General features: G+C 40.1%; 1 protein-coding gene across 1 annotated transcript in view; it reads left to right on the top strand.

The window, feature by feature from the left end:
* The window catches only part of KIAA1217 (KIAA1217 ortholog), a 345,692-nt gene that overhangs the window by 16,166 nt on the left and 302,413 nt on the right, over positions 1-27,113 (top strand). The window lies entirely within an intron of this gene.

Here is a 27,113-nt window from a genome sequence, read left to right as displayed (position 1 = left end):
TCACCAGGATGGTGAGTTGACCCTTTACCAAGTGCAAAAGAGAAGTGGTGTGGTGGGGAAGGCAGTTTAGAAGAGGTGCATTTAGTACATGCTCTTGCTTCCCTCTCTTAAAAAATGGCAAAGGTCTGGAACATCACTGCCTGCTCTGCCACCATCAGTGTTTATTTCCTTCACACATCTTGAGTCTCATCACATCTGCCACGTACTACTAAATAATTTTAGGCAATGCTACCTGTCTTGGAGTAATTACTTCTTATGTGATACGCTTGTTGAATTATTGCCTTTTTGCAAGTTAAAGGTGCAGTGGGTGGATAAAACCTCCTGTCTGGCCATGTAAGAAAGACACTTAGCTATTTTCTGTGCCTGATTAGGAATTGGGTTATTCTTTGTGGTTTTATCAGTGTATAGGTCAGTATATCTGTTAGAATGTCTTGCTGAACTACAGCAAATGCTGCTTACAATTCCTGTCTTTGTGAATCAACCTTAACATTTGTGTGCCAGTGGTTGTTGGTTTATGGATGGTTATCAGCTTTTGTAACTGTGGACTTCTGGACCCAGATGCTTCTCCCAGTAGCCCTGGTAAGAAGCCTCTTGGGTCTATCGGGAATCTTTAGGAACTAATTCATCTGTACTATATGTCAGAGGGAAGGACAGTTGAAGTGCTGACTGGCATCTCATGACTTCTGTTAATTGCATATATGGGCAGGAAAGAGATACCTGAAGTAAAGAAATACAGTCTTTGTTTTTCTACAGCTAAGAACAGACTGGCTGAATCCTCTTGGATAGCCTGGAGCCTGAATATGCCAGGCTGAGTTGAAAAGAAATTATACTGATTTATATAGATAACACAGGCTGATGCTGGGATGGTTCTTTAGATTTCTGGTTTAGGAAAATTGCAGATTACTGATGGATTGTTGCCCTTTGGATTTAATTTAGACTCTGACAAGAATGCATTTTCATACTTCAAATTCCCTGAGGCCAAATATTTGCGGTTTTGGTCTACTAATATACTTGCTTTAGTAAGCATCAGCTAAACAAGGCAGTGACTGACAGCCATTGTCAGTGTCTGAGTTAATGGGAGAAGATGCTGCTGATATTGAAATTACCTATTCTCAGGAAGTGACCTTCCAAAGTCATGCTGTTAACCAGTTGTCCCTTCTTGTCCCAACTGATCAGCAACAGTCATTTAACTTCTGGTCATGTTCTGCTCAGGGAATTGTGTTCAGGACAAGAGGTTACTCTGCCTCCCTGGAGGGATTGACTTCCACTCACCTCTAAGCAGTGCAGTGCAACAGTTCTTGCTCTTCTTACCTTGAGGTCTGGTTTGCCGAGTTACCTTGTCACCAGGATTTTGGGGCCAAACCACTGCTGGTAGCCCAAGTGTTTGAAGCTGTTTCTGTTCATCATGCTTTGCATTCATTATACTGGCTGCCTATAGATAGAGTTTAAATTCACCTCACTCTTATGGCTGCAGTTCTGAGGGCCAGGATCTGAGCCTGTGCCAGATACCTTTGAATCTGAAGTACTGCAATTTTTAATTCTATTTTTTTTAGTAGATTTAGCATTTGCAAGTGGTCTCCTGTTTGAGGTTTTGCTATTAACTCAAGCTAGGAGCCAGCAAAGCTTTGAAGTGGTGTCTGGAAAGAGGATATCTCAGTCTCTCCCTTCAAATATGATTCGCATCCCTCTAACATTGAGTATATATTTAAAGTGTATCTTTTTCAGAGAACTAAAACTCTCTCAACAGTTGATTATGGACTTATTATTTAGACTAGGGTGGTTTAATTCAGTAGAAATATGCCTCATAATTGCTTTTCATGCTGCTTTCATGTGTGAGCACCTTCCAGCATAGGTTTTTTTAGGCTCAGTTGATTTCAATCCAGCCATTACTGGCATTCACTGGAGGCTGACTCTTGCATGTACTAGTAACTGGTTAAAACTGGCTTGGTAATACCAAACTAAAACATCATTACGGGCAACCTAATCTGAAAATGGAAATGTTTATCTTGGTGGAGTGAAGCTGCAGGTTCCAGCCTCTTCCCTACATGCCTGGATTCCCAGTGCTGTGTTGGAGCTTTTCCTCGTCTCCACTGCAGCCCAGTGAATTTTATGAGCTGAAACAAGACCATTGCAATGGCTGTCGATCTGGGTAAGGGTTGCTGAACAACTCTGGCTGCCATGATACTATTGTGTCTTCCCCCCTTATACTGTTCCCAGAGCTGTATTTGGAGAACCCTGTGAAAATGAGGAGATTGAAGGCAGTCTTGTGGTTGTTTATTGCTCTTTATTTTCATTAGCATTGCTGCTTCAGATGCACAGCACATATGTTTGGTTTGCTGCAATAGATGTATGCCTTAGGAAATTCTGCATGTTCAGAATGTGTTTTCACGTTTACTCCTGATTTTCAAATCCAGTTTTTTTGTTTGTTTGTTTTCCTAAAGGAAAAGAAAGTGCAGGTGTTTCTGGCTCACATGGTTATGTCTTGCTTCTGATTCTCCCTCTGAGTCTTTATTGTCACACCTGTTTTCTTTTGGTATCTTACTGCAAGTGCCCAACTTGGAAATGGGCTTTTCTTGACTTCTTGTAAAGGCATTTTCAACTTGCATTTCTATTTTTTTTTTATTTTGTATGCATAAGAAAAGCAGAAGTACCCAGTGTATGATTTTCATTTCCTGACATGAGTAAGTCAGAATTCTTTTGCTAAATATATTTGTCTTTGTCAGTATGTTGTTCTAAGAACTGTTTGCTCTTCTTGTTCTTTGCATGCATTCTGTAGGGTTTCTGCATTTCATTTTTGCTTTCACCTTTCTTTAAATTTAATCAAGAGAGAACATTTTGGTAGTGTAGCACTTCTTTTATTTCTTCCTTCATTCCTTCCTTTCTGGGATGACTGTAAGCTTGGCTCATTCTGTGGTGGGATGCTTGTTTTGTGGGTGTTCACATGAGGTGATTATGCTGTATGGGAGGAACTGCATCCTGAACAAGTGATTAGTTTGTTCTTATCTGTACTCTGTTCATTACATAAGCAACACATGAAAATATGTGAACATACTCGGTCAGTCTGGATTTCATCTCAGATCTGGCAAATCACGGGTTTTGGCACTGAGAGCAAGTCTGTATTTCTGCAGCCATCCTCATATTTGTAAATTAAATTTACAAAAATGATTATTCTGAAAACTGCAAGTTCATAAGAGAGTCAAATGGTTTATTAGAAATGAGAACACAAAGATCCTTTTTTACCTAATTCGGTGTTTGTGATAAACACCAAGTAGTAGCTCTCAGATGTTCCTGGATCCTGAAATGCTGGATACAGCCTTGAAGAAGAAGCCACATGTTCCTCCTTTCATTTTCTACCACTTACTGGTGCCTTAGTTCTACTACTGTAGCATCTTTTGGATGAAAATTTCTGTGAGAGCTACTCCAAAAGTAATGCCTCCTATTTTATTATGTTGGCCCATAATGTCAGAGGTGGATGTTGGTGGTATGGCAATAGAGTTGGAACCTTCCCATCAATATTCTGTTATATTTTGTTGCTGTGTGACAGATGGCAGCAGAGGGGCAGTCTGACAGAATGACATCTGACACAAAAGTGTGTATGAAGCAAAGGTGTGAAACTGAATTCCTTCATGTAGAAAAAATTGTGCTTGATACTTGCACCGACCCAACTCACTGACACTTGCTGAACGTTTCTGGAGACCAGACAGTGGATGTGAGCACAATGAAGTGGTGATGTGCATTTCAGCAGAGGCAGAAGTGATGTGAAGGACAAGCCACATTCTGGATGGCTATGCACAGTTGTTACATCACAAAATGAATAGTGTTTTGATCAGCTCATCTGAACGAATCAGCTAACAGTGGTGACTATGCTGAAAAATAACGTCTTGTAGCTGAGAATTTGCTTCATGAAATAGTGTCATGGTGCTCTTTGTATCTGTTGTAGTTTCTGTGGAAATAAAAAGGAGGCATTACTTTCACGGCTACCTACATATATGCCCATTTCAGTTGAGTGCTTACATTTATTTTCTGTGAGATATTATTTCTACTCCCTCCTTCCCAAGTTGTCAAACTTTTTTCTTTCATTGAAATCCCAATAAGGAGGCCAATTAACCCCCTCAGATTGTCTTCAGAGACTGGGCCCAGCACCTGCTGAGCGCTTGGCATGATCTGTGAAGTATTAGTAAAATAAAACTACGGTACCTTGTGGTGAGTCCCAGTGCATCACACTTATTCTTAAGCGTTGAATCTATACCCATTTTCAAGGCAGGTTCATCGTGGTATAATCTCACCCAACTGGGTATTGATTTCTGCCATCTTGCCTAAAGTTGTTAATATGTTCTCTTCATTTTAACTCTCTTTATTTAGGAGAACTTACAGGGCCCTCTTTGGGAGACAGGAGTATTGCCAGTCCTCTGCTGAGATAGTGACTTGAGAAGCCTCTTGATTTCTTCAATCCTTGTCATTATCTGTAAAGCTTTCTCAGACTTTGACAACCTGATTTTTCCTTTCAGGATGTTTATGTTTGTCTAGAATGGGAGAGGATGAATTTTGGTCCTTTGTGAACTTAAAAGGAAGAACGACCAATTCTTCCACTGAGAACTGCTAAAGAATGCATACTTTCAGCAATGGGACATGTGACTGGGGAAACATATCTGACTTCTCCAATATCTGAAGCTTAAATCCATCTACTTAATCTCAGAACATGGGGAAGGAACCCTCTACCATGACAGATTTCTTGTTGCTGTAGGGATGCATTGTCTGTTCACGGTCCACCAGGTGACGATCAGTTGGTATCTTCTGGGGATACTGAATTCTGTGAGAGTCTATCATCATCTCAGGTAGCCTGGTGGCCTCAGGCTGATCTCGTTTATGTAATGTCAAAAGTCAGTTGTTTGATCTTGGGACCAACTCCTCACTTCTGTATTCTTCCACTGAAGTGTTTGTTCCTCTTTTGTCCAGCAGTATTTTCAGGAGAATGGGACGCATTGAGCTGTGCACAGCCTGTCCTCTACACAGTGTTTTATTCCTAGCAAAACCTTGTTTTGTTCTTCCTGAAAGCTCCCTCTCTGTTTCGTGTCTGAACACCAGCTTCTCTGTGGATTTTCAGTTTGGTTGTGCTTTTACCTCCAAGCCTTTCAACTTCTTCTGAGACTGAAATATTCCTGCTGCTTTTTGTCTATCAGGAGGGCCAAGGGACTTGCTGGAAAGCTGCTAATGCATTTCCCATTACTGTCCTCAGCCTAGGTGGTGTCAGTTAATATCCATAGATCATTGGGATTTTTGTTGCTTCCTTCCATTTCTGCCATGAACTGTGCTACTGTTGATTAACATAGAGATTATTTGGCATTTGACAGTTAGGGGGAGGCATTATTTATTAACTTTTGTCTTTTAAGTGTTTGGTGAGGGACAAGGACAAGCACGCAGGGCTGTCTAGTACTAGTTGCATACAAGAGAGCATATGGGGGGACAGAGCAAAGACCAGACAACATGCTATAAAATGTAGCAGGTAGCGGTAGCTTGAGGGTGTTTCTTTTTAAAGTACACCTTTATGTATACCAGCATTCATAGAATCACTGAGGTTGGAAAACACCACTAAGATCACCTAGTCCAATCATCTCCACCGTACATACTAACCATATCCCTCAGTGCCACACAGACATGTTTCTTAACACCTCCAGAAGCCAACTCTGTTGGCAGCCTGTGCCAGTGCATTACCACTTTTTCTGAGAAGAATTTTTTCCTAATATCCAACCAGTATCCAATAACCACTATCTAATTCCAAGAGGAAAAAGATTCAGTGCAGGGATTTTGATGGTGTGATTGAAAATCTTGGGAAAATGTAAAAACAGGTAAGTTTGCAAAACCAGTGTGACTACAGGAGAAATATCCTCAGTACAAAGATTCCCTATGGTCCACTCTTTCTCTGTTGAATTAATCAAGAGTTATAAAGAATGCACAGAATGTAGTCATAGCTGCAGAGCACAAAGAAATGGATGTGAATGTTGAACAATAATCACTGTGCTAGAAAATATTTCTGAAATAGTATGTGCTTTTTCTGTGGTTGTTTTTTTTTGTTTGTTTCTTTAGTTTTCAATAACACTAAATCCAGGTAGTTTTCAAAGCCTAAATCAGCAAGTGGAACACGCTGATTTTGAGGTGTAGGAGGTTACATTTATGGTTGGAGGAAGCTTGTAGGGACTTTGTCTTGAATATTATTTTTAACAGGATGAAAAATGCTCCAATTATCTGTTGCTCTTTCCTGTCTATATAATAAAGGAATGAAAGATCACAAATTAGTAAATGAGAGGAAAAAATGGGAGTAACATCAGGAAATAGATCAAGAGCAGTACTATGGGAAGAGCAAATTAGAACAGCTGTTTTTGGTTTTTCTGGGAAATCAAGAAGAAGAGAAAAAAGGATAGATTTTTCTTGGATTGCACTTCTCTTTCTGGTCTAAGGCTTTCCCCACCCCTTGGACTTTATGCTTTTCTCAGTTGTTTTTTCCTCCTTTTCTTGAAACAGTTGCTTCATTGAGAACTAGACTGGAGCCTACAAAGGCTCTATAGTGAAAGAAGAATAAAGGACAGAAGTTCCAAATGTTGTTGATCTGGGCTGGATTTGCCTGTAGTTCTTGTTCCCTTGCGGTGCAGTCATGCTCTTGGAAGCAAAATAAGGCTGAGGGCCACATGGCAGTGTAGGTGGCAACGGGCCCCAAATCCCACAGCCCTTTGTGATGCACAGCCCTGCTTTCTGAGGTACACTAAAGGATGCCTGTGGCTCGTGGGTGTATGATTTATGGCCTGTGAACCAAGGTTGGCTTGCTTGGCAGCACCACACTACTGTGGGCTTTTACTACATATTTGTGGTATTTTGGAAGTTTATTTGCTATTACAAGCTTGTCACTCCAAGAAGAGTATAAATACGAAATAAAAACAGTAAGGTTTTTAAATGCAAAAGAATTTGAGCAAAAGTATAAATCTGTCTACCAGCTTGTAAAGTTTTTATTTTTAAATATAAAGAGCTAGTAGCCCATTGTTATTTGTGTGAGCTTTTCAGAAGTGTTCTGCTTCTGCAAACACCAGACTTCAAGAACTAAGGCTTTGAAAGAGCCAGATGATATTGTGAGACTCGAGGGGGAAAGATATGATGCTGATAGCACTGCAGATAGCTCCTTCAAGTAGTCCCTCAGCTTCCGCAACCCTTTATTCTGGGACATGAAAGAGAAACTTGAGCCAGCACAGAATTATGGAACTAGGTTACAAACCTGGAGCTAAACTATTTGCTTAGTTAATGTGTTAGATATTTATTTTATATGCTTATTTTGGTTTAAGGCCTGTATGTATTTGGAAAACTCCTTCTTACTCCACGAGAGTTCTTCCTTTCAAGTAATTAAAGCAAGGCAGTAAGCAGCAGAGACAATGAATTGTAAAAATTCATTGCTGGCTACAGTAAGAATTTGAACCTCATCCATCTGTCAACAACAACAACAACAAGTCTATCAAAAAGCACATGGTCCTGTAGCTAAAACAAATCTGGATTCTGGCAGACAGGGTGAGAAGTGAGTGCTGTGAGAAGAGGAGAAGCTCTGCTGGGAACTGCCCGTCCAAGCAGAGAGCTCTGGCTGCTCCTGGATTGGGGAAAAAGGCAGTCCTAGTGAGGGAAGCGATGATGCTATCACATGTGATAGTGATCTTCAGAGGTAAAAATTGGTAACTACAGTTCCTTGTTATTCCTAGAGCACAGTTTAATGTGCTTTTTCTGAAGGGTGCTGTCTCCTAACTAAGTGTTGCTGAGCATCTTATGTGCAATTTGAGTGTTGCCAACAAGTGGCTCTGCATAGGATGGGTTCAGCCCTGCAGTGGAAATTGTGGATTAGCATTACAAAAAACTATCTTAGACTACACTTCTATAATTTATGCTCTGCTTATGCATGAGTATTTGCTCTTACTACTTCACTTGAGGAAGGCTCTTAAATTAACAGCCCAATTAATTAATAATGCCAGCTCACCATCATTTAATATTGCTTAGATGATAGCAAAATACTTGCCAAAAGTTTTTCTGCTTGTTACTCTTATGTGTAATTTTATGTCGATAAAGCTGTAGTCATACAGCTTTAACTGGGACTTCTAAAGAGAAAAATCATTGAGTGCTGTTCATTAGATTCATTGCTGCAGTGGAGAAGTAAAACTCAGCATTGGTTGTATACTTGCCACAGATAGGACAGTTTGTGTCTGGTAGTTGGAATTTGTGGGGTAAGTCTTGCAGGTGGCTTGACCTTGAGTCACCCAGCACCCTGTTAAAAGCACTGTACATGTGGCTGACTGTTTTCTCAACTCACATTGAACCTTCTCTCAGTCACAAGCAATGCTCTCTGGAGTTTTTCCATCCTCTATGTCTACAGCCTTTTCAGTAGCATATGGTAGGAAGCTCCCTCAGATACTGTTGAAAAGGATAGTTAGCTCAAATGCATCCTTATTTATAGCAGAAAATTAAGTACTGCATAGATTAAAACTACAGTTCTAATCTATGTGATGTTTGAAATGGATTAGCAATAAGAAGACAACTGTTTTCATAGCTACAAAAAAGCAGAGGAATGACTAGAGAGAAAATGACTGTGAAAAGCCAGGTCATGAACATCTATCTCGTAGAGTGTCATGGACCAGCACCTTAGTGGTGCCCTGTGCTGCTGGCTGAGACAGAAAATAGTGAGAGATACTGTCTGCATCCCTCAGGATGAGTTTTATGTCCAAAGAGGCAACACCTGCCAAGCGCACAGGAGAAAAGCCAACCAGAAATATTTTGCATGATTAGTGAATATGTAATTTTGTTTTAAGTGAGTCATCTCCCTCTCTACCACTGTTATATTTGTACTTTTTTCATGTGTGTTTGTTGCCTTCTGCCTGGATGCAGCATGAGTTAAAAATGTTCTGATAGTCACAAGAACAGCTTTAGAACTGTCCTCAAGGCAAGGAATGCAACTGTCCTACCTGGAGCCTTCCTCTTCTGCCTCTTTAGCAAAATGATCTAGAGCAGAAGACATGAAGAATCTTGACATACATGGTTATGTGTGGAGGGAGGGCTGCTTCCAGAGTCCATCAGTCTGGTTCATCCGGAACCTGAGAGCAATGTGGACTCCTGCAGTTTTCATCCTTGTGCACGCTCAATATTATATCTTAAGGGAATCTTAAAGTTTGTGAGCTTTAATTCTCACTAAAACACATGAATTAAAGATGTGAATGTTGATGTGGGGCTTTCTTCTGAAGGACTGGTAATAGTGTTCCATGGTTATTGTACCGGTGTCTCTAAAAATAGTGACTTTTAATGCATGTCATCATATTGTAATGACCCAGAGAGAGAAAGCTTGGGAAGTAGGATGTGAGAGGGGAGGAATCCAGTTCCAAATCCATTCTCTACTCTGTTTACAGCACAATATGCACCACAGTTTCTCACCTCAGGGAAATCTATGGGGCTGCACTGAAAGTGCCAGTTTGGCATCACTGATCGTGCTCTTCGCAGAGCTGGGTTGTGACTACTGGGGCAATGCTAAGAACAAGACCTGTCCCTGTACCAACACCTCTTTCAGTGGGTATACATATCTGAATGCAGGGATTCCCTATCCTGAAACTTCAAGTAACTTTGTCTTCCAACTGAACCTTGTGCCAGAGTGCCCTCATTTGTGTCAATGCATAGAAAACTTCAATCTCTGGCTAATCTTAATTCTTTTTTATTTATTTGTGGTGAAAAGCTGTCTTGGAGAGTGCTTGAGTTTGTGCCTGTTACTGGCACAACCACTCAACAAAACCAATAAAACTGGACGTACTCTCTGTGTAGTGTTAAAGCATAGGGTAGCATGAGCTTATGCATTCATAATTTAAGATGTATTATGTTTTTCTTCTGGTCTATTTTATTGTTTCTGTATTCTGTTTGCTTGAACATTGAGTTTTATTAAAAATTGCTCCTCCTTGGGATGTTTGTATGTGTGGAGCTGCTGTGCTGTTCTCCTCAAATCAATTTGTTGGCTCTTCACCGTAATCAGAAGAATTGCTGGCTGCAGCACTGTGGCAAACGTGTGTTGGGTTGTTTCGAGGACAACGCAGTAGTGAAAGTTTGGCTTCTGCCAGTATAGAAGAGCTGCCTCCATCTCCTTAGGCCTCCCCACTGACAAAGGAGGGATGACACTGGCATGGCCCCATACCCAGCACAGACCCACACGTCCTGCTGACTTGTGACACCAGTGAACGCAGTGCGTGCTTGCACTGCCACTTGCGAACTCCCCATTATTCTGTCAGCACAGCGTGCCAGTCTAAGCTGTGCTGTAAGAAGCTATTTCATTTCCACACGACTCTCAGAGTGAGCATTTCAATGTTGTGGTTTCTTGTGGTCAGTAAGAATGTGTTCATTAAAGCTGACTTATCGAGATCTATTAATGGGTTCAAGAAGAAAATGAATCAGGCTGTACCTCACTCTCTTCCTCTATGTTTTCACACCCCTCAGGGGTGTCTTTCTCAGGCTGCTGTTGATGCAGAAATTTCTTGAAAATGTTAGTGGGAAAATGGGGTTTGGAGAGAAGATTAGGTTTATGGCTGTGGTATATGAATAGGAAGGAAAGAAAAAGGTAGAATTCACAGGCACCTTTCATAAATCAAATTTGCCATAATAGACGTCTGTGAAATACTTGAAGGAAAATGAGTTGTAGATCATGGTGGTTGTTATGGTTTTTTCCTTTTTTTTTTTTCTTCTCTAAGGAAATTGAAACCTCTTCAAAATCAGCAAAAAGGCATCAGTAAAATCAGTGCATGTGATGACCACAGCCCCTGGAGGACTGCATCACTTGTTTAATGTCTCCATAACACGTGGTATCTTTAAGATCTTTTTATGAGTTCTTTGGTGCATCCAAGAGTGGTTATTAGATGCTAAGTAAATAATATAGTGAATATTTTCAGAATTTGATGCCTATTGGACATTTTACATCTCAAGCATATTGTGTTTCTTTAAAAACATTAATTTGTAGTAAGCCTTCAGTGTCAGTTAAATTATAGATTGCAGAATTAGATCCTGAATTAGCAATCCAATGCTCTGCAAGCTAAGTCCTGGCTAAGCCCCAGCCTTGTGTCCAAAAGGTAACTGAAATAGAAGGAAACAACTGTGGTAGTCTTGCACTAATAGATTAAAATCAGACAGCTGTGATTGTTGCTGCCCAAAACTGGTCATCCCATTTCAACACTGACCCTGAGGATAGGACATCTGATTTTTGCTTGTCCTAATACAGTGGTGGTCTGCAGACTTAATGAGTGGAAAAAATCTCAAAAAAAAGTGGTACTTGGGGAGCAGTGTGGAATGTGGAGGGAGGGAAAGAGTGATGGCCTTCAGCTGATTTTAATGGACCAGAAATCATCCAGCCCTCTCCTTTAATATTATCTGCTGGAGAGCTGTGATTAAGAGTCCTCTCTCTCGATAGCAGCTCACTGAAAAATGTCTGGCAAGTAGCATGGCCATCAAACTGCTGTGTGTTAGGAGGTGTCTGATGATGCCCCAGCATCCTTGTCAGGGCTGCTGATAGCTCCAGCATGGAATGCACCTGGAGTTTCTATGGCAGGGCAGCGCATGGCTGCGTGAGTTGTGCTGTGCTCAGTGTGGTAATGGCCACAAATTGCCTAGGCTCTGTTGGGAGTGACAGGGTGATATAATACATACATATATATACATATATATATATATATAATTATTTTTATTTTTTAGGATCTATTTCCTACATACTTAGTTTATACTATTCTTGCTCTGAGTGCTGGCATATAGACTTTTTTTTTGGTACTTTGACAGAAAGGGGAATTTTTGTTAGCCTCCAAAATGCTCTTGAATAACTCCAGCACAGTTCAAAGCAATTTAATTTAAAACTGATTGAAAGCCGCAAGAAAAGATTCTGAGTAATAATATGAGGAAATATTTGGAATAAATTAGAAAATTGTAACAAATATTTAATTTTTCTTTCAAATACCTTATAAAGTCTGAAATACCTCCTATCTAAAAAGCAGTTATCCTCTGACAGCTCCCAATGGAGTGTCCCTTTGTGTCATCTCAGGGTAAGTGGGACAAACTCTCTGATCCTTTTTGCAAATCAGTGCTTATTGTATAATCATTCCTCCCACTGACTGCATCAAAACATTTTTGTAACTGTTAGAGCCATTCCAGCCCACCAGATGGGGGTATAAAGTGCCATATGTAGAAATGGAGAGGCATGAGGGTGTGTTGCACGTGAAGGAATTTGGGAGGCTGAAGTCCCTCCCTCAGAAGGGCAGAGCTGGAGGCACCAGTGGATGAAGGGCATAGGGGAAAAATGTGTTTGTGCTGGTATCTGCTTGTCCTTTCCCAGCCAGTTTAGAGTGTTCATCCTAAAAGTATGCTATTATGCATGTTTCTCCTTCCAGTACAAAGCTGTTCTCTTAGTCAACTGCAGTTCAGAAGGAAGGATGAAGGAGCTGCACAGAGATGGGAGCTGTGAATGTGATGGCTAGAAAACCTCACAATGCCATTCTTTGCTACAACATAATAAATTATAAAGTGATGTGTAGTCATAACACCACATGCCCACCACACTGTGGGAACTGGAAAAGGCAATGCTCACTAAGTAAGAGAAGGAACAGTATGAAGAGAAAAAAGTATGCTGGCATGCTTGAGTTCTGTCCAAGCTTTTGTCCAAACAAGGGGAGGGAAAAAATAGCAGAAGGATGGGAAGAAGATGCTGCAGGGCCTGGTATTCACGCTGGGCTAAATGATGTTGTCTTCCTATTGAAGGGAAGGGAGAAGGCAGTATGTCTGGGGGGCGTCTGTGTGTACTGAAAAGCACCAAAAGGCAGGAAATGAAGGAAGATATTTAGAGGCTGGAAAGTTTCTTGGGTTTTATTTTTCTTTCGTACGCTCCTGGTAGAAATAGACTGGGTTGGTCTTTTGTCCTGTAGAAATGATGGTGTCACCACCACAGCACATCAAGTGGGAGATGAGTGAGAGAACACTCTGAAGGAAAGAAGCATGTTTATCTTGGATAAGAAAATAATTGGGCAAATTGTCATTCAGCTTTCTGCAGTGGATCTTCATGCACTGCTTTAACTGTTCCCTTCTGATTTTCAGCCCTTCTTAAGGGGATTTATCAAATGTCAGAAACTAATTGTTAGATAGTCCTTGAAAAATCATGATCTTTGGCTTAGATTTCTTAGTTTTATATTTTACCTGTTTAAAATATGAGCATTCTTTAGATGTCGATAAAAATACTTTTTATGCGTCTTTATAGACATCTCAAATATACACACACATCCATTTTCCTAATTTATTTTCCCTTGTGATTTCCCACTAAGGTTCAATATAAACAACACACAAACCCTCTTAAAATAAGCCTGTTTCCCAGCATTTCTGGCTGCCTAATTTTGCATTAACAATCTGAAGCCTTTTCCTGTAAGTGCTGCTAAGTGTGGTGCTGTGAGCTTCAAAGCTGTGTCCCTTCCTTCATGGGCAGTAAGTGACTGTGTGCTTTGGTGCCTCTGAGCACTCACCTGCCCTCTGATGGGCTAATGGAAGGAACAGAACTGCCTGTGCTCACATCCTTCCCAATGGGGGGCTTTTACCTGTGGGGATTCAGCTGCAGAAGTCAGGAGTTAGTGCTGTGAAGATGCTGTTGGAAAAATATGTTTGAATAGGTTTCTGTCTTCAAACAAACAAACAGTTTTTTTTTTTTACATCTTTCTTTGCCATTTTCAGAAGCTGCAGAAGTTATGTTCAGCAGCAGGGTAGATGCTCTGTGAGAAGTCAAAGTCTGGATGTTTTACAGAGCCTCTGATTTTTGTGAGGTGTTGCATTGCCTCCTGCTACAGTGGGGATTTGATATTTCTTAAATGATCATAAGGTCTGGGATTTAGAGGGAATTTCCTCTGAAGTATATAGGCATGCTGATATCTTCAGCTGTGTGCTGGGACTCTGGTCAGAACTGTCAGTCCTCCATCATGTTGTAGCACCAGTGCCGTCTTTATAATACATTTGACCTGCAGAGCCAGTGTTTCCTGATATCCTTTAAGGAGCCATTGGGCTGCAAGTGAGACTGTGGGTGAAATGAGATGTTTTGAGAAATGGTGGTAATCCAACTGGATGATTTAGCAGTCCTTTCTGGCATGAAATCACTGGGCTGTCTTGCTGAGGGCTTGCCTTTGAGGATGATTTGGGGCCATGCCCCATAGAAGGATAGGGCACAATTTGGAGGTATATTCATAACAAAAATAGGTGGTGTGAAGTGAGGCTTTGGGTGATGGGACTCGTCATTTTCTTGCCCCATGCACTGGTAGGAGCTCCCAGCTCCTGTCCTATAAGTTCCCACATAACACCATTTCTGCTTCCTCAGTTGTAGTGGGCTGGTACAAAAAACTGGGGATTAGGTTTTGAAGCCTATTGTCATATGGAATCTAACTTTGGTAGTTAAGAGTGGTTTTAAACTCTTATCTCAGTGCAGTCTCAAATAGACACAATTTTGCAATGCCACCTCCTATTTTTGCTGATTTTTTTTTTCTTCCCAAAAGACTGTATTAATGTTCTCTTTTAAGAACATTCTGAATGGAGCCCTCAGTGCAGTAATTTAGAGGCTCAAATACATAGAAGTTCCTACTTCCACATTTAAAAGAAACAACAACAAAAAAACCCCCACAAAACCCAGTGAGAATCACAAGAGAGAAGCACCAAATGTGCTAGGCTTGCTTTATCCTGACAGAAGTCTGCCAAAATGGAATAGCTGCATCAACAAGACAGTGTTTTTGGTGGAACTCAAGAGTCAGACTCAGTCTGCAGGAGGTTGTTTCTGTTCTCCTAATGTTTTACATTGTGTTTTGCACTGTTCAAATAAGTCAAAGAGAAATGCTGCAGGCCTATTTTAATAATAAATTACTATTTTTTATGGTCATGTATGTTTGTGATCTCCCCTGCTGTTCCCAGAGTCATGCATCTTATTGCTGTTCTGCTAATTTCTCTAAGCCTGAAACAAAAGCTATGTGGAATCCATGGAGGGAAAGGTGGCTGTGTAAGGCAGAAATAGAAGTTGTGAAGGAGTGTGGTATCATCTGCAGGTGGCTGCTGTGAATGACTGTGAGCTTGGATGAAGGATCTTGGAACATTTTGATCGATTTTTGGAAGCTATTGAGATTTTATCTGGCTGCCTTCTGTTGTTATCTCAGGCTTCATCTCTGCACCCTGTGATTGTGGGAGGTACAGCCTTCGTCCTTCAGATGCCAGTATTCCTTTGCCCTTATCATTATTGCAGAAAAACATGAAGATGTGTAAAGGGTGAAAGCTTCTAAAATCAAGTGGAAAAAGAAGTAAAATAATTATTTTAAATTTCCTTCTTTAATAACCATGAGTTATCTTTTCTTGGGTCATGATTTTTTTTTTTCAGTGCTTAGGGTTGGAAGCACAGTCTAAAACCCACAAGCAGCATACATATGTTGTTGTGCATGCTTGTTTTGTTACTTGGGAACCTGACTCCTTTATTTTTCAGTGAATAAAGAGCTGTATATGATGAAAGTGCACAATGGGAATGGAATGGTTAGTTTTCTCCTATTGGAGTGTGGAACAACTTTATTTCTTTCTGTAGTTGCAGCTCTACTAGAGTGTCTGCTAGAAAGCAATTGAGATGTACAGGAATATATCCAGTCATAACCCTGCTTATAAATAATCTAGTTCTAAATTGAAAACAGAACTTTTATGAATGTATTGTTGCACAAAGGAGAAAATCTTTCTCTGTGGTGTGTATTGGTTTTATAGTTCTGTGGACACACCAAACCTCAAACCAAACAGTGTGAGATGTGGCTATATTTTTGCTCATATTCTCAAAATATGTCTACAATCTGAACTTTATTCAAGTATCTTTTCCAGAATTACTTTTTTTCCCAAAGATCACTTACAAAATTTCTGACATGGTAAAGAAAGGCCTAATCTGATTCTGGGGTGGATAAGTAATAGGGAAAACTAAATTGCTGAAAATTGTTTTGGAAATTGTTGTAAATATAGTGTAAATATTCAATTCTTGGAACTTTCAGTGATCCTGATCAGTTCATGCGTAGGCAGGTTTTCTTTGGACAAAAGTAATCTGCTGTACTAAAGATGTTTTTCTTCAAGAGAAGAAATGTGTAACTTAAGTGAAACTCTATCAGTTTTTAATTCCTTCTTGTTGACCAATTTCTTCTCTACTGGAATAATGTGGGGCAAATTGTTTGAAAACCTTGGCTGCGTGACATGGTATAATGTACCACAGTATCAGCTTGTGTGTTCAAGTAAAATGGTAGAGTGCTTCTCATTCCATTGCTTTAAAAAAAAATAATAAATAAATCACTTTCCCTCTTTCTTTCCCTCTTTCTTTCCCTCTTTCTTTCCCTCTTTCTTTCCCTCTTTCTTGTATTGATGGAGTGCACGTGCAGTGCGTGCTCTGTTTTGCTGGAGCTCACAGAACTTCTGGTTAGCCAAATTCCAGGCTGACACACAGCGACAGTTCACCATTAGGTCTGCGGGTCTCCTCACCCAGAGCTGATCTTGAACTGAGTTCTCAGCACAATCAATTCATATAAAAACAGATGCCAACAATTTGTATTAACTGTGAGTTAAATTCTTATCAAAATAGATGGCCCCGGTTGTGAAACAAACAGCCCACATCTCTTGTTCCTAAAAAATGTACCATCTGGCTCATAAGGCTGATTATCCAGACATATTACTAAAAATGTCTGCATGTCTACAGAGGAGCAAATAATGGCCCCAGGAAAAAAAATCCTACATTCACTTTTGAAAGTTGTGCTGATTGATATGGTGATTTGTTTTCCCAGAAGGCCCAGAGATGAGGAGCCTGGGGAGGGAGGATGCTTATAGGGTGGGATTCCTCCTCCCGTGGGTACAAGAGGGGCTGGTGTGTGCTGTCTGTAAGTCCTCTGGCATTCCAGCAATGCTAACTTTTATAACCATAAAACATGATTATCCCTAAGACATGCCAGATACTATTTGGAGAACAGTTCTATAGCAAAATGACTATAATACAGCTGAATGAGGAACTCACATGGTTTCTCTTAAAATTACAGGGCAGGTCATGTTCAAAAAAGAATTAAATATTAAATGGGGGAAATACATTGGAGCAGAGCCCAGACTCTAAAAGTAAATTGTTGAAGACTATAACCTGGTTTCCTCAACAAGTATTAATCCAAATTGTGTATAGCAGATACAGTGGTGTGTAATAGTAGTTAAACTATAAGGATCAAGAGTCCAATTTCCTTCACATCTTTCTAAGAAATATAAGACCTAGTGTTGCATAGCAACAGTCGAAGATATAGCAATATTTGCACATGAAAATGCTTAGTGCTTTGGGAAGCATTAGATGGTTGATGGGATAGGTGGTGAGGAAATGGTATTTCTCTCAGGGTGCTGGTTTAAATTCAGTCTTAAGTGTAGTGACTGAAGACCATTAGCATCAGACAAACTAGCCACAGTTCTGCAAAAGGACTTATGGGCTCTGTTCAGTTTTATGGGACCCTTATTGAGCCTTATTGGCAATGCTGGTTTTCTCTGAAGATGCAGCAGATACAAATAGCTGTGGAGGTGACCACAGAGCTCCCAGGAGAGTGATCCAGCCGCATCACAGCCTCTCTGCTCTTGTCCTTCTGCAAACAGGAGCTTTGGCTCTTCCCACTTTATGATTTTTCTCCACTTGAAAGTGCGTTATTTAAATTTCAGAGGATCCTGTTTTTCTTTGCTTTTGTTGTTAACTGTAAATGCTTTGAATAAATGGTTCTACTCAAGATATTTTTTAAAATCTTCTGATACCCTTCAAAATTGTTCAGTGTTTCAAGTTTTCAGGATCAAATTTGAATTCCTGTTGGAGGCAAGCTTTCCAGAAAATCTGCATTCTCTGTGATACCACTTTACAGAATGTCTGTATTTTTCTCATATGGTACATGTAGAAAATGGTTGGTCGCAAACAGGAGAGCACTGGAAGAAGCAGAGGTGTGAAGTTGATGGAGCAACATTACAAAAATCTGAATTCTTGTTTGGTAGTGTTGTCCCTACATCAAATTGGCCAAAGTTTAGCGGTCTTACCACTGAGAAGGGTGAGAAGCTGTGAGAATGTTCCTATGCTACATGCAAGTCTTACTTAGTGCCACAGCTGACTCTTTTACTTATCTGCCTCAATTAAGGTTGGTAGTAAACTTAAGAATATTTGTAACAAAAAAGAGGTCTTGTTTTAAAAGCTAATAATCTTTAAAAAACTGAGGATATATTCTGTGATGGACTCCACTTTTTCAATGCTGAAGACCTCATGATACAATTAAATTGAAAGAATGAAAGATTTACAGGACATTTTAACCCTTTTTTTTTTTTTCTCTGTTAGAATACTTCTTTGAATTTTAGAGTAATTTTAAATTTGTAGCCATTTCAAAATAAAAACATTTGTAATGATTCTACTTCTGTTGCTTTTCCTTGAAGGTGAGAAATTATACCCCTGACATTTAACTGATAATGTAATAGCAAGAGTGTGAACAGCAGCAGTAGTGAGGTCATTAATATGAGCATAGTCAGTGAAGAGCGCTGGTGTGAGATTAATTCTTGTGAAATTTGGTGTGTTGAAAGTCTTTGGTAAAAAATAATTCACTATTCTGGAGCTTACGTTCATGACACAAATGTTGTGCAGGTGCTACTCCCTTGCATGTGTTGAGAAGTTCAGAAGCTGCTGCTGCTCGTATGTGGAAGGTGAAGAGAGACATTCCCTCTGCAAATGTGGAAATCTAACAGCAGATCCAAACGAGTTTAACGCTACACCACTTGGAGCACTGCTTCATGAATTTTCCCTCCTTTCTCAGTTTTCCTTCCTTTCTCATCCGTCCTTGTTCACTGCACAAACAACCTGCTGGTGCTTATCTGTTATCTGCTTATTTTTATTTTTTGTGGATTGAAAACTACTTTTAGTAGAAAAGTTCATTCTCCAGCAAGCAGTCTGCTGCATTTTTAAAGGATGGTTCCTGCACACACAAATGAAGTGTCCAGTGACACTTTTAAACACACACTCCATCCAATATTGTTACTTTTCTCGTATTTTAAAATTATACACTCACACATGAAATTCTTTATTGCTAGCAGTGCATGGAAGAGAGTGCAGGGCCGGGAGGATGGGCCGTGAGTGGAAGCAGGAGGTGTCCTTAGTGGTTCTGTCTTCCAAAGGAATCCAACAACAGCCTATTTTAAAATATGAGAATGATTGTAAACTTACTAATATTTTATGGGACATGGAAACTAAACAGCTTATCATGAATTCTTAACTTTCTTGCCTTTCTTTTTTTCATTTTCTCTGAGCTCTGATGGGTTTCTTTTTATTCTTTTGAAGACAAAACATTTCATGGTGCATGGTTTTAAAGCTGCTTTTTTCTGTGTATTAAAAGTGAGGCAAAACAGTTTTCACCTACGAATTTTTGTTCAAGAGAGCAGTGATGCTGAAAAAGGAATTTTAGAAAATGTTGATAATCATATTCTATCTGAAAAGCACAGGTGTTTTATCTTATTGGGGAAACTTAAGTTTAGTTCAAAAGATTGTCCATTACCTTAGAAATGTTTGTGTCCATAACAAAATGGTTGTTTGTGATCTGCTTGTGCATCTCAGGATCTGTTTCAGTTTTCCTTTTCTATTTCAGAAGCTTTCACATGATAACTGGAAACAGAAGGAGATACATTTCACGTTTGTAATATCAGGGCCAGAATTAGCATGTGGATGGAGTAACTCTTATTACTGTCTGTATTCTGTTTGTTTAAACATGTTAAGTTCTGCAACTTCTTTGGTGGGAATTCTGCATGCCTCATATATCTGCAAAACTCGTCACATTCACATAGATTCCCAAAGATGGTTTTGATTTAAACAGTTATTTTAGGCACCTTTGGGACTGACTTCTAAATAAACTAGGTCCAAAAAGAAACTGGATGTTCTGCATACAAACACAGCATTATGTATACAGAGCAAACAAGTTAATGCACACATTATTTCTTTCTAAACTTTGCTGAAGAAATTTGATAGTGCTTTCTGGCTCTTACACTAAAAAAATGTTAAAAAATATATGCAGAAACTTGGAGAGACTCATAAAACCTTTTGGTTTTATTGGCTACTGCTGTGTCTCAGATGTGTTTTCAGAAAGTGCCCCAACTTTGAATTAATTTTTTGAATGAAGCTATTCTCGTGTAACATTTTTGAGGCTTACTGTGTTTTCAGCTTTTAAAGTTAGTTTTGTAGCAGCAGGACTTCTTGTTTGCTCAGTGCATGCCAGGTCCAATCTCACACTTCATGCATCTCATGTTCCATTATTTGCGAAGGGAGCTTCCTTGTGCCTGAGTACTTCTATAGGCTCCGTTCTCTTATTAGATTTGGAATTAAACACATAATCCTATGTCATCTGAGATTATAGTGTGAAAGCAAGACAATATTTTCACTGGAACTAGCTGCTTCTGGAAACAAATGAACAAAACCCATTTTTAGCACATTAAGCCTGTCTGTGAGTCTTTGCATTGAAATAATGTTTTTCATTGGTAATTTTCTATATTCTTTTAATTTGATACATTCAAAAAAAAATCATGGCTAAAAAGTGATTGAAATGATAGCTATCTCTTTCATTTTACTTCATGTGATTGTGTTACAGAAAAGAAGAAAGGCTATTTCATTTGCTGTGGCTTGAAGTATGCGCACGTTTTTGTTGTTTTTGAATGTGCTCCACATTCAATGCACATTTATCAGATGAAAAAAAGGACATTTCATCCAATTATGTGGAAGGTTCATATAAATGAAGTCCTGCTCTCCAGAGCACATAAGATAAAAAATGGCTTTTTAGTGTAAAATTTCCACTTACTAATTAGTTTAAAAATGAAATCAACAACAATTAAAAAAACACAGAAACTTGTGTGTTTTTGTTGATCTTTAGTTCATTGTACAGATTGTCTTTCATTAAGATCTTGACAATGAGGAACATAAAATCTTGCTAAACAGCAGTGTTTTGGGTCCGAGCACCACAAAAGTATAAGAATTCTTTCTCTATTTCAGTTGGGAATCAAAGAGTGTGTGTGGGACAGAGGGAATATATATTTTTTATGTGTATGATGTAGTCTGTATGAAAGTGCTGAAGGCATTATAACAGACTGAAATTGTTTAATTCAATACACCTTTCAGTAATTCAGTTATATTTCTGTGTTGTGTTATGTGTTTTCTTAAGCTATTGAAATGTCCAAGTGCAGAGCATGGAGGGCTTTGCACAAGGATTTAGGAGCCAAAATCCACATTCATGAGATCTCAGCTTTATTTCTCAGTATAGCTTTTCCTGCCTTAATGAGGAAGTTCTTGCCACTAATCCAGTGTCCAAAAGCTGTGTACATGTACCGATGTATGTATGTATTTAGGTAAGGCTGCTGCTCTGAAGTTGTCATAAGACTTCTGAGAAAGTCTTGCTGAAAATGAGGTGGAGGTAGCCTTTCCTGTGTGTGGTTTTTGGCCTTGCTCATCTCTTGAAGGACTACACAGGGAGAGCAGGCTGAGGAAAGAAACCTTGCTGCATCCTGCTGTTTGTTCCACCAATTCCTAGGTGAAACCACGTGTGCGGCTGCATAGCAGTCTGCATCCTCACTGTCCCTCAGCAGCTGTGCCCATGCTGTGTATCCAGAACTGCAAAGATCAGAGATGATGAAAGCAAAACTTCCCATGAGCCAAAGCTGTTCCCAAAGCAGTGTCTGGGTATATGCTCCTCAAAATGGGTGGCACCTGCAGCCTAGGCTTCAGTTTCCTGTTCCGGTTTCAGGTTAGGCTTCTATGAATGCAAACAAGAGGATGCTGTTGGTATTTTGGATCTGCGAGTAGTACAGGAAGCTTACAGAAACATGAGGACTCCTTGGCTTAGACTTCTAGAGCCAAGGCAATAGGCTCTGCATTTAAGTTGATGGGACAGTGGAGGCGGTGGCTTCACTGATGGAAGATGTACTTCATCACCAGAGGCTGAAACCATGTGGGATGTGGCAGACAGTTGGCAACACACAGCAGAAAGCAGAAAAATACTCAGAATGAAATCCTCAGGCAAGTGGTAGGCAGGGTGTCAAACTGGCTGAGTGAATGATGAAAGGAAGCGAGTAGGTGCTTGTTTCCAAACAGCAGTGCTGTGTGAGTGGCAGCAGCGGGGGTGTGGGTTGGTTGGAGGATAAAGGCCCGCAAGTGGAAAAACTGCCAGACGGAGAGAAATAGAGCTGCATTTAAAAACATGCAAAAGGAGGCTCTTTCTGCTGTTGAGGAGGCTTTGGAAGGTGTAACGTCAGCAGGTAAAGGTGCTGGTGAGGAGCATCCTGCAATCCTCTTGAATCCAGGAATGCTGCTGCTCTTCAGTCTTAATGTGAAGACATGTATAGGCTGTTTTGCACACTTGGTTTTAGAGCTCACTTGTGTTTGCTCTAGTCCTGTCCTTCTGTGTGATGTTCCTCATTTCTGGGTCATGGATCTAAGGCTTCTTGCTACAGCTCTCCTCCTGGCTGTGGTGGGCTGCAGAGCTGTCCTTCAGCAGGATGCCCTAGGGTGTGTGCTCTGCTCCGCTCTGTGCCTCTTGCTGCACCTCAGCTGTGTTCCCCTTGGCAGTTATGAGGGCTGCTCTGAAAGTAATGTCTCCTGTTTTCTTGCATTGGCTCCACACAGGACTTCCCAAAATCCAAACCCAACATTTGAGAGTGGTGTCCAAATACACCTGCAGCACTTGCTGAAATGGCTGTCCTATTAGCTGTAGAATCCTATGATGCATCACTGAAAACCTCGCTAAGCTTATTGGTATTTATGATGCTCCAAAGACTTCTTACATAATATTTACCTTCAATTTCTTTATGTGAATGGGGAAAGAGATGCTACACTGTTTTTCCACTTGAAACTCTTGAAAAGAAATACATGACTGGTTACTGTCCTGTCTTTCCACAGGTCTAAACCACAATTTCATTTCAGTTGTTATTCTAGGAAAGATTATCATAAAATTACTGGGAATATTTCTGTGAGGTTTTTGTCTCCTTTTCCTTTCTGGAGAGCTTTAAAATGCTGACACAGACACCCTGCCATAGCCTTTTTCTGCTAAGCCTGGACTTCATTTTTGAAAAAAGATCTATGAACATTTGATTAATACGAACCAATAAATAGCTTTATTGTTATTATTTATAATTTTTTAGACCCTTGGATAGTCAACTGGTTTAGACTTCCGGCTAGCACTTGTTAATTGGCCTGTACTGACTGTGGTCTCCTCTTGATGAAGTTATATCTGCAGAAAACAGCAGGTCATTGGTACACACTGGTGGTGCTTCCAGGAGTGCAAATTGGAAACCATTCCCCTGTCACCTGCATAAGTCTGCGTGGTGTGTCATTTGTGGAGTTTGAGATACAAGTGTTATGAGTAGATAGATCATATTGGAACTTATACTAATTTTTGTAAATTAAGGACTCACTTCAATTTCCATATGGATAAACTGTTGACCATTAAATGCTGACCTTTCCATGCCATTTTCCCATCCAACATATGCTTTTCCATGTATACTAGAAATATCCTTGTTTCAGGTAGCTCCGTTCACCTTAGTTCATAGCAAAATAACTTCCTCCATGTGCAGATTTTAATCTTGTGCATGCTCCCTTCCACACCATGTATCTTCCCCCTGGAAAGCTATTTTGGAAGTGTTGGTTCTGTGGCTTCTGGTGGATGTTGGTGGGACAGATAAGGCTTCTAGTGCTGTGGAAAAATAACCCTAGAAAGCCCTCGAGGATGTGTAAATGAATGGAGAATTGGCTGTAATCCTCTTTTCCCTATTAGGAAAACAATAAGCAAATTACCACTGAGTTACTCAGTCTGACTGCTTAGAGAAATTACTGATGTACTTATTAGCAGTTCAGGTTTGGGTCTGTGTATGTGTTGTCAATTCTGTTAACAATGGTAAATTACTTACAAATGTTTTCTGCAGCCTTACAAGAACTATGTAGTGCTCTGTAATTTAGTTGTCAATTGTGTTAAGTTTCTTGACATTTTTTGTCATAAGACTTTTCAGAGAGCAGAAATAAGCAGTGTTTTACCAATGAACTTTTGAACTTTTCCTAAGACATGGTGTGTGGAAAATACTAACAAGGTAGGAGACAAATTTATGAGTTGGTGTGTGTCAGCAGTTTAATACAGGAGCACAATAGGAAAACACCCTGTAAGTAAGAGCAGTGAATTCTATGTTTTAATCTAGACCAAATGTCTGAAAGCACACTGAGAATAGAAAGTATGAATACTACTTTCTTTTCTTTCTTTCGTTCTTTTTTTTCTCTTTCTCTCTCTGTCTCTCTGTCTGTCTGTCTCTCTCTCTCTCTCTCTCTTCCTTTTTCCTTCATTTCTCTTTCTCTCTTCCTCTCTGTCTTTCTTTCTCTCTTTCTCTCTCTCTTTTTTTTTTTAAGAAGAGAAAAAGAGTTAATGTTACTTAGAATGTGGATGGTTGGTACATATGCAACACAGCAGTGGGATTGTTGGTGAGGTGCCGATCATAAGCACTGAGCTAGAATCTGTTGTTAACTTGAAAGCATTACTGGGGCATCATCTTCAGCTTATGTGTTGATCTATGTTGAAAAGGATATGAATTTGGTTTTATCTGTAATGAAGACTGGAGCAGTAAATCCTAGACAGCCTTTCTGTTTATGGTGAGGAAGAGGCTCTGGCAGCAAAAGCATGAGACATTTCACCTGTAATCAGCTGCAGTCACTATTCAGAGGTAAAGGAACAGTTCAGCTGTAGAAGTCATCTCACACTGGTCATTGGTCTGTGTGTTTTGGGTGGGTTTTGTCATAGTTACATGCACCTCTGTAACAGCAGCTGCTCTGCACAAGAGCACGCTTTCTTACTTCCCTTTTCATTCAGTTACTGCTTGTGTAGCCTTTTTGAATTTGCTCTGAATACTCTTCTCTCCTCACTTGCATAGTGTTGTCTTATTATTGAGCATCTATTAACCAGAACTTGACAAGTGATGGGATTGCAATTAGGGGGTCAGCAAAGAGAAGGCTGCAGGGAGGCTTGCAGAGCAGATCAGGCTGTCTTTCAGACAAAGCCCACAATAAAGCTTTTAGGCTAAACTTCTCACAATGTGGACTCTTTTTTTGTAGTGTGATTTAGTGGAGACTATTTTCTAAAAGAACTGGAGCAAATTGATGGTGTCAAACAACTCAAACTTCCTTACTCTAATATATAATTTTCCTTTTGTCTCCTAAAATATTAATTTTGGGCCCTGAATAGATAATAAAAAACAAAGAACAATCTTCCTGTCTCAGCTGGATGTGAGAGCAGGGTGTACTTTCTGCTGAAAAGCAGCCACAGTCACTGCAAAGCAAAAGGCAGCATGAAAGCAAGCATCAAAGAAGATACTTTACCCTGGAAACCTCTCATCCTTGGACTTCCTGGAGCACTTCAGCCATTCCCATCTGTCTGCTCAAAAGCCTCAACTTTGTGCAGTTTTCTCTGAGGGTTGGGTATTAGGAAAAACTTCTTTGAAAGAGTGGTGAGGCATTGGCGCAGGCTGCCTAGGGAAGTGGTGGAACCATCCCTGGAGGGTTCAAGAAACGTGTAGATGTGACGCTGAGGGATTTGGCTAGTGGGCACTACAAGTGGTAGGTGGACAGTTGGACTAGATGATCTTGGAGGTCTTTTCCAACCTTAATGATTCTATGGTTCTATCCTATGATTCTGTGAAAGAAAGTTGGATCCAGGTGTTTGAAAAAGGAGCTCAAAGTCTGATGGTGTACATTTTGGGACTCTCGAACCTTTATTGCTTGTACCGCGGTGTGCTGGTGTGAGCTGGTGGAGCTAAGTGTCTTCGCTTAGCTGCTGTGGAGAAAGACTACCAGAGTCCTAGATTATTTCAAAGCTCACGTGTTGGATTTCTTGATTCAGGAAAGTAATAGGCAGTGAATGCTCTGGCTTTTGAATATACCCCAGAGATTTGACTTAATTTGGCATGAGTTCCTGAGGGTGGAGGGATGTATATTTTATAATATCTGCACGCCCAAGAAGTCACAATCATTTTGTTAATGATGAGTGGAAAGCAGAAATTTGCTGCTGTTCTTTAATCATCCAGACTGGAGAATCCAACCAGACCTTCATATCTCTGAGACAGATAATAAAATGATAGTTACCATTTTTCATGGGGCCTTGTAAAAGGCTCAGCCAAATCCTTTGGCTGCTTCCCCAAGCTTATTGAGATCTGGGCTTGGGTAAGTAATGAGACCATTAAAACAGCTGGCTCTAGCAAATAGCCTTGAATTGAGTTCTCACAAGTTAAAATGAATGGAAAGATAAGTACAAACATGCATGTAAGTCAGTTTCTGGTTTTGGAAGGGACAGACTTCATTAGTCTGAATCCTTTATCTAAGTCTGTTGGGCTGAGCAGCTTGAACACAGAAAAAGCCGGAATATAGAAGTTGGGATTGATTTTGCTTTTTTCTCTCCAAATCAGAACTAGCACAAATTTGGAATGCATATGTGGAGCCAACAGAGACGTACTGGAGAACAAAGCATTGTATTTAAATGGCATTTAAAAATAGAAATAAAAAAGAATGTCCCTAAAATTTTGGGGTAGCTTTCTAATGAAAAAGTCAAGGACAAAAATTCTGAGCACTTTTGATGTGGAATTTGACAGGTATATTAAAAGGAGCTGAATGTGATGCAGGAGAGAAAGAAGGCATTGTGCTTGCCTAGTGAGTTCTTTACCTGCTTGTCACAATTGTCCTGCTCCTGGTGCCATGGTACCAAGGCTCGTGCAGGCATCAGCATAGCAAACACCATCACACAAATACTGCCTTGTGTGAGCTCAGACTGGAAATTGGTCCCGCAGGCTACATCTGGGCTAATGAGCAGGAGCAGGGCATGGCTGAGAACACCAGCAGTGCTGACTAAGGGCCAGCATGCCCTGGGATAAGCGACACTGGTCCCTGTGGTCAGCCTGGGCTGCTCACAGAGCATGAGTCACGGAGTGGTCTGGCAGTACAGGGGGAAGGAAATACTAGAGAAGAATATTTTGAGATAATTAAATCCTTTCTGGTGTACAATATT

This window comes from Lagopus muta, chromosome 7 (assembly GCF_023343835.1).
Source record: "Lagopus muta isolate bLagMut1 chromosome 7, bLagMut1 primary, whole genome shotgun sequence".
Classification (NCBI taxonomy): Eukaryota; Metazoa; Chordata; class Aves; order Galliformes; family Phasianidae; genus Lagopus; species Lagopus muta.
Note: the sequence above shows the minus strand (reverse complement) of the source record. Positions and strands in the feature narration are given on the sequence as shown.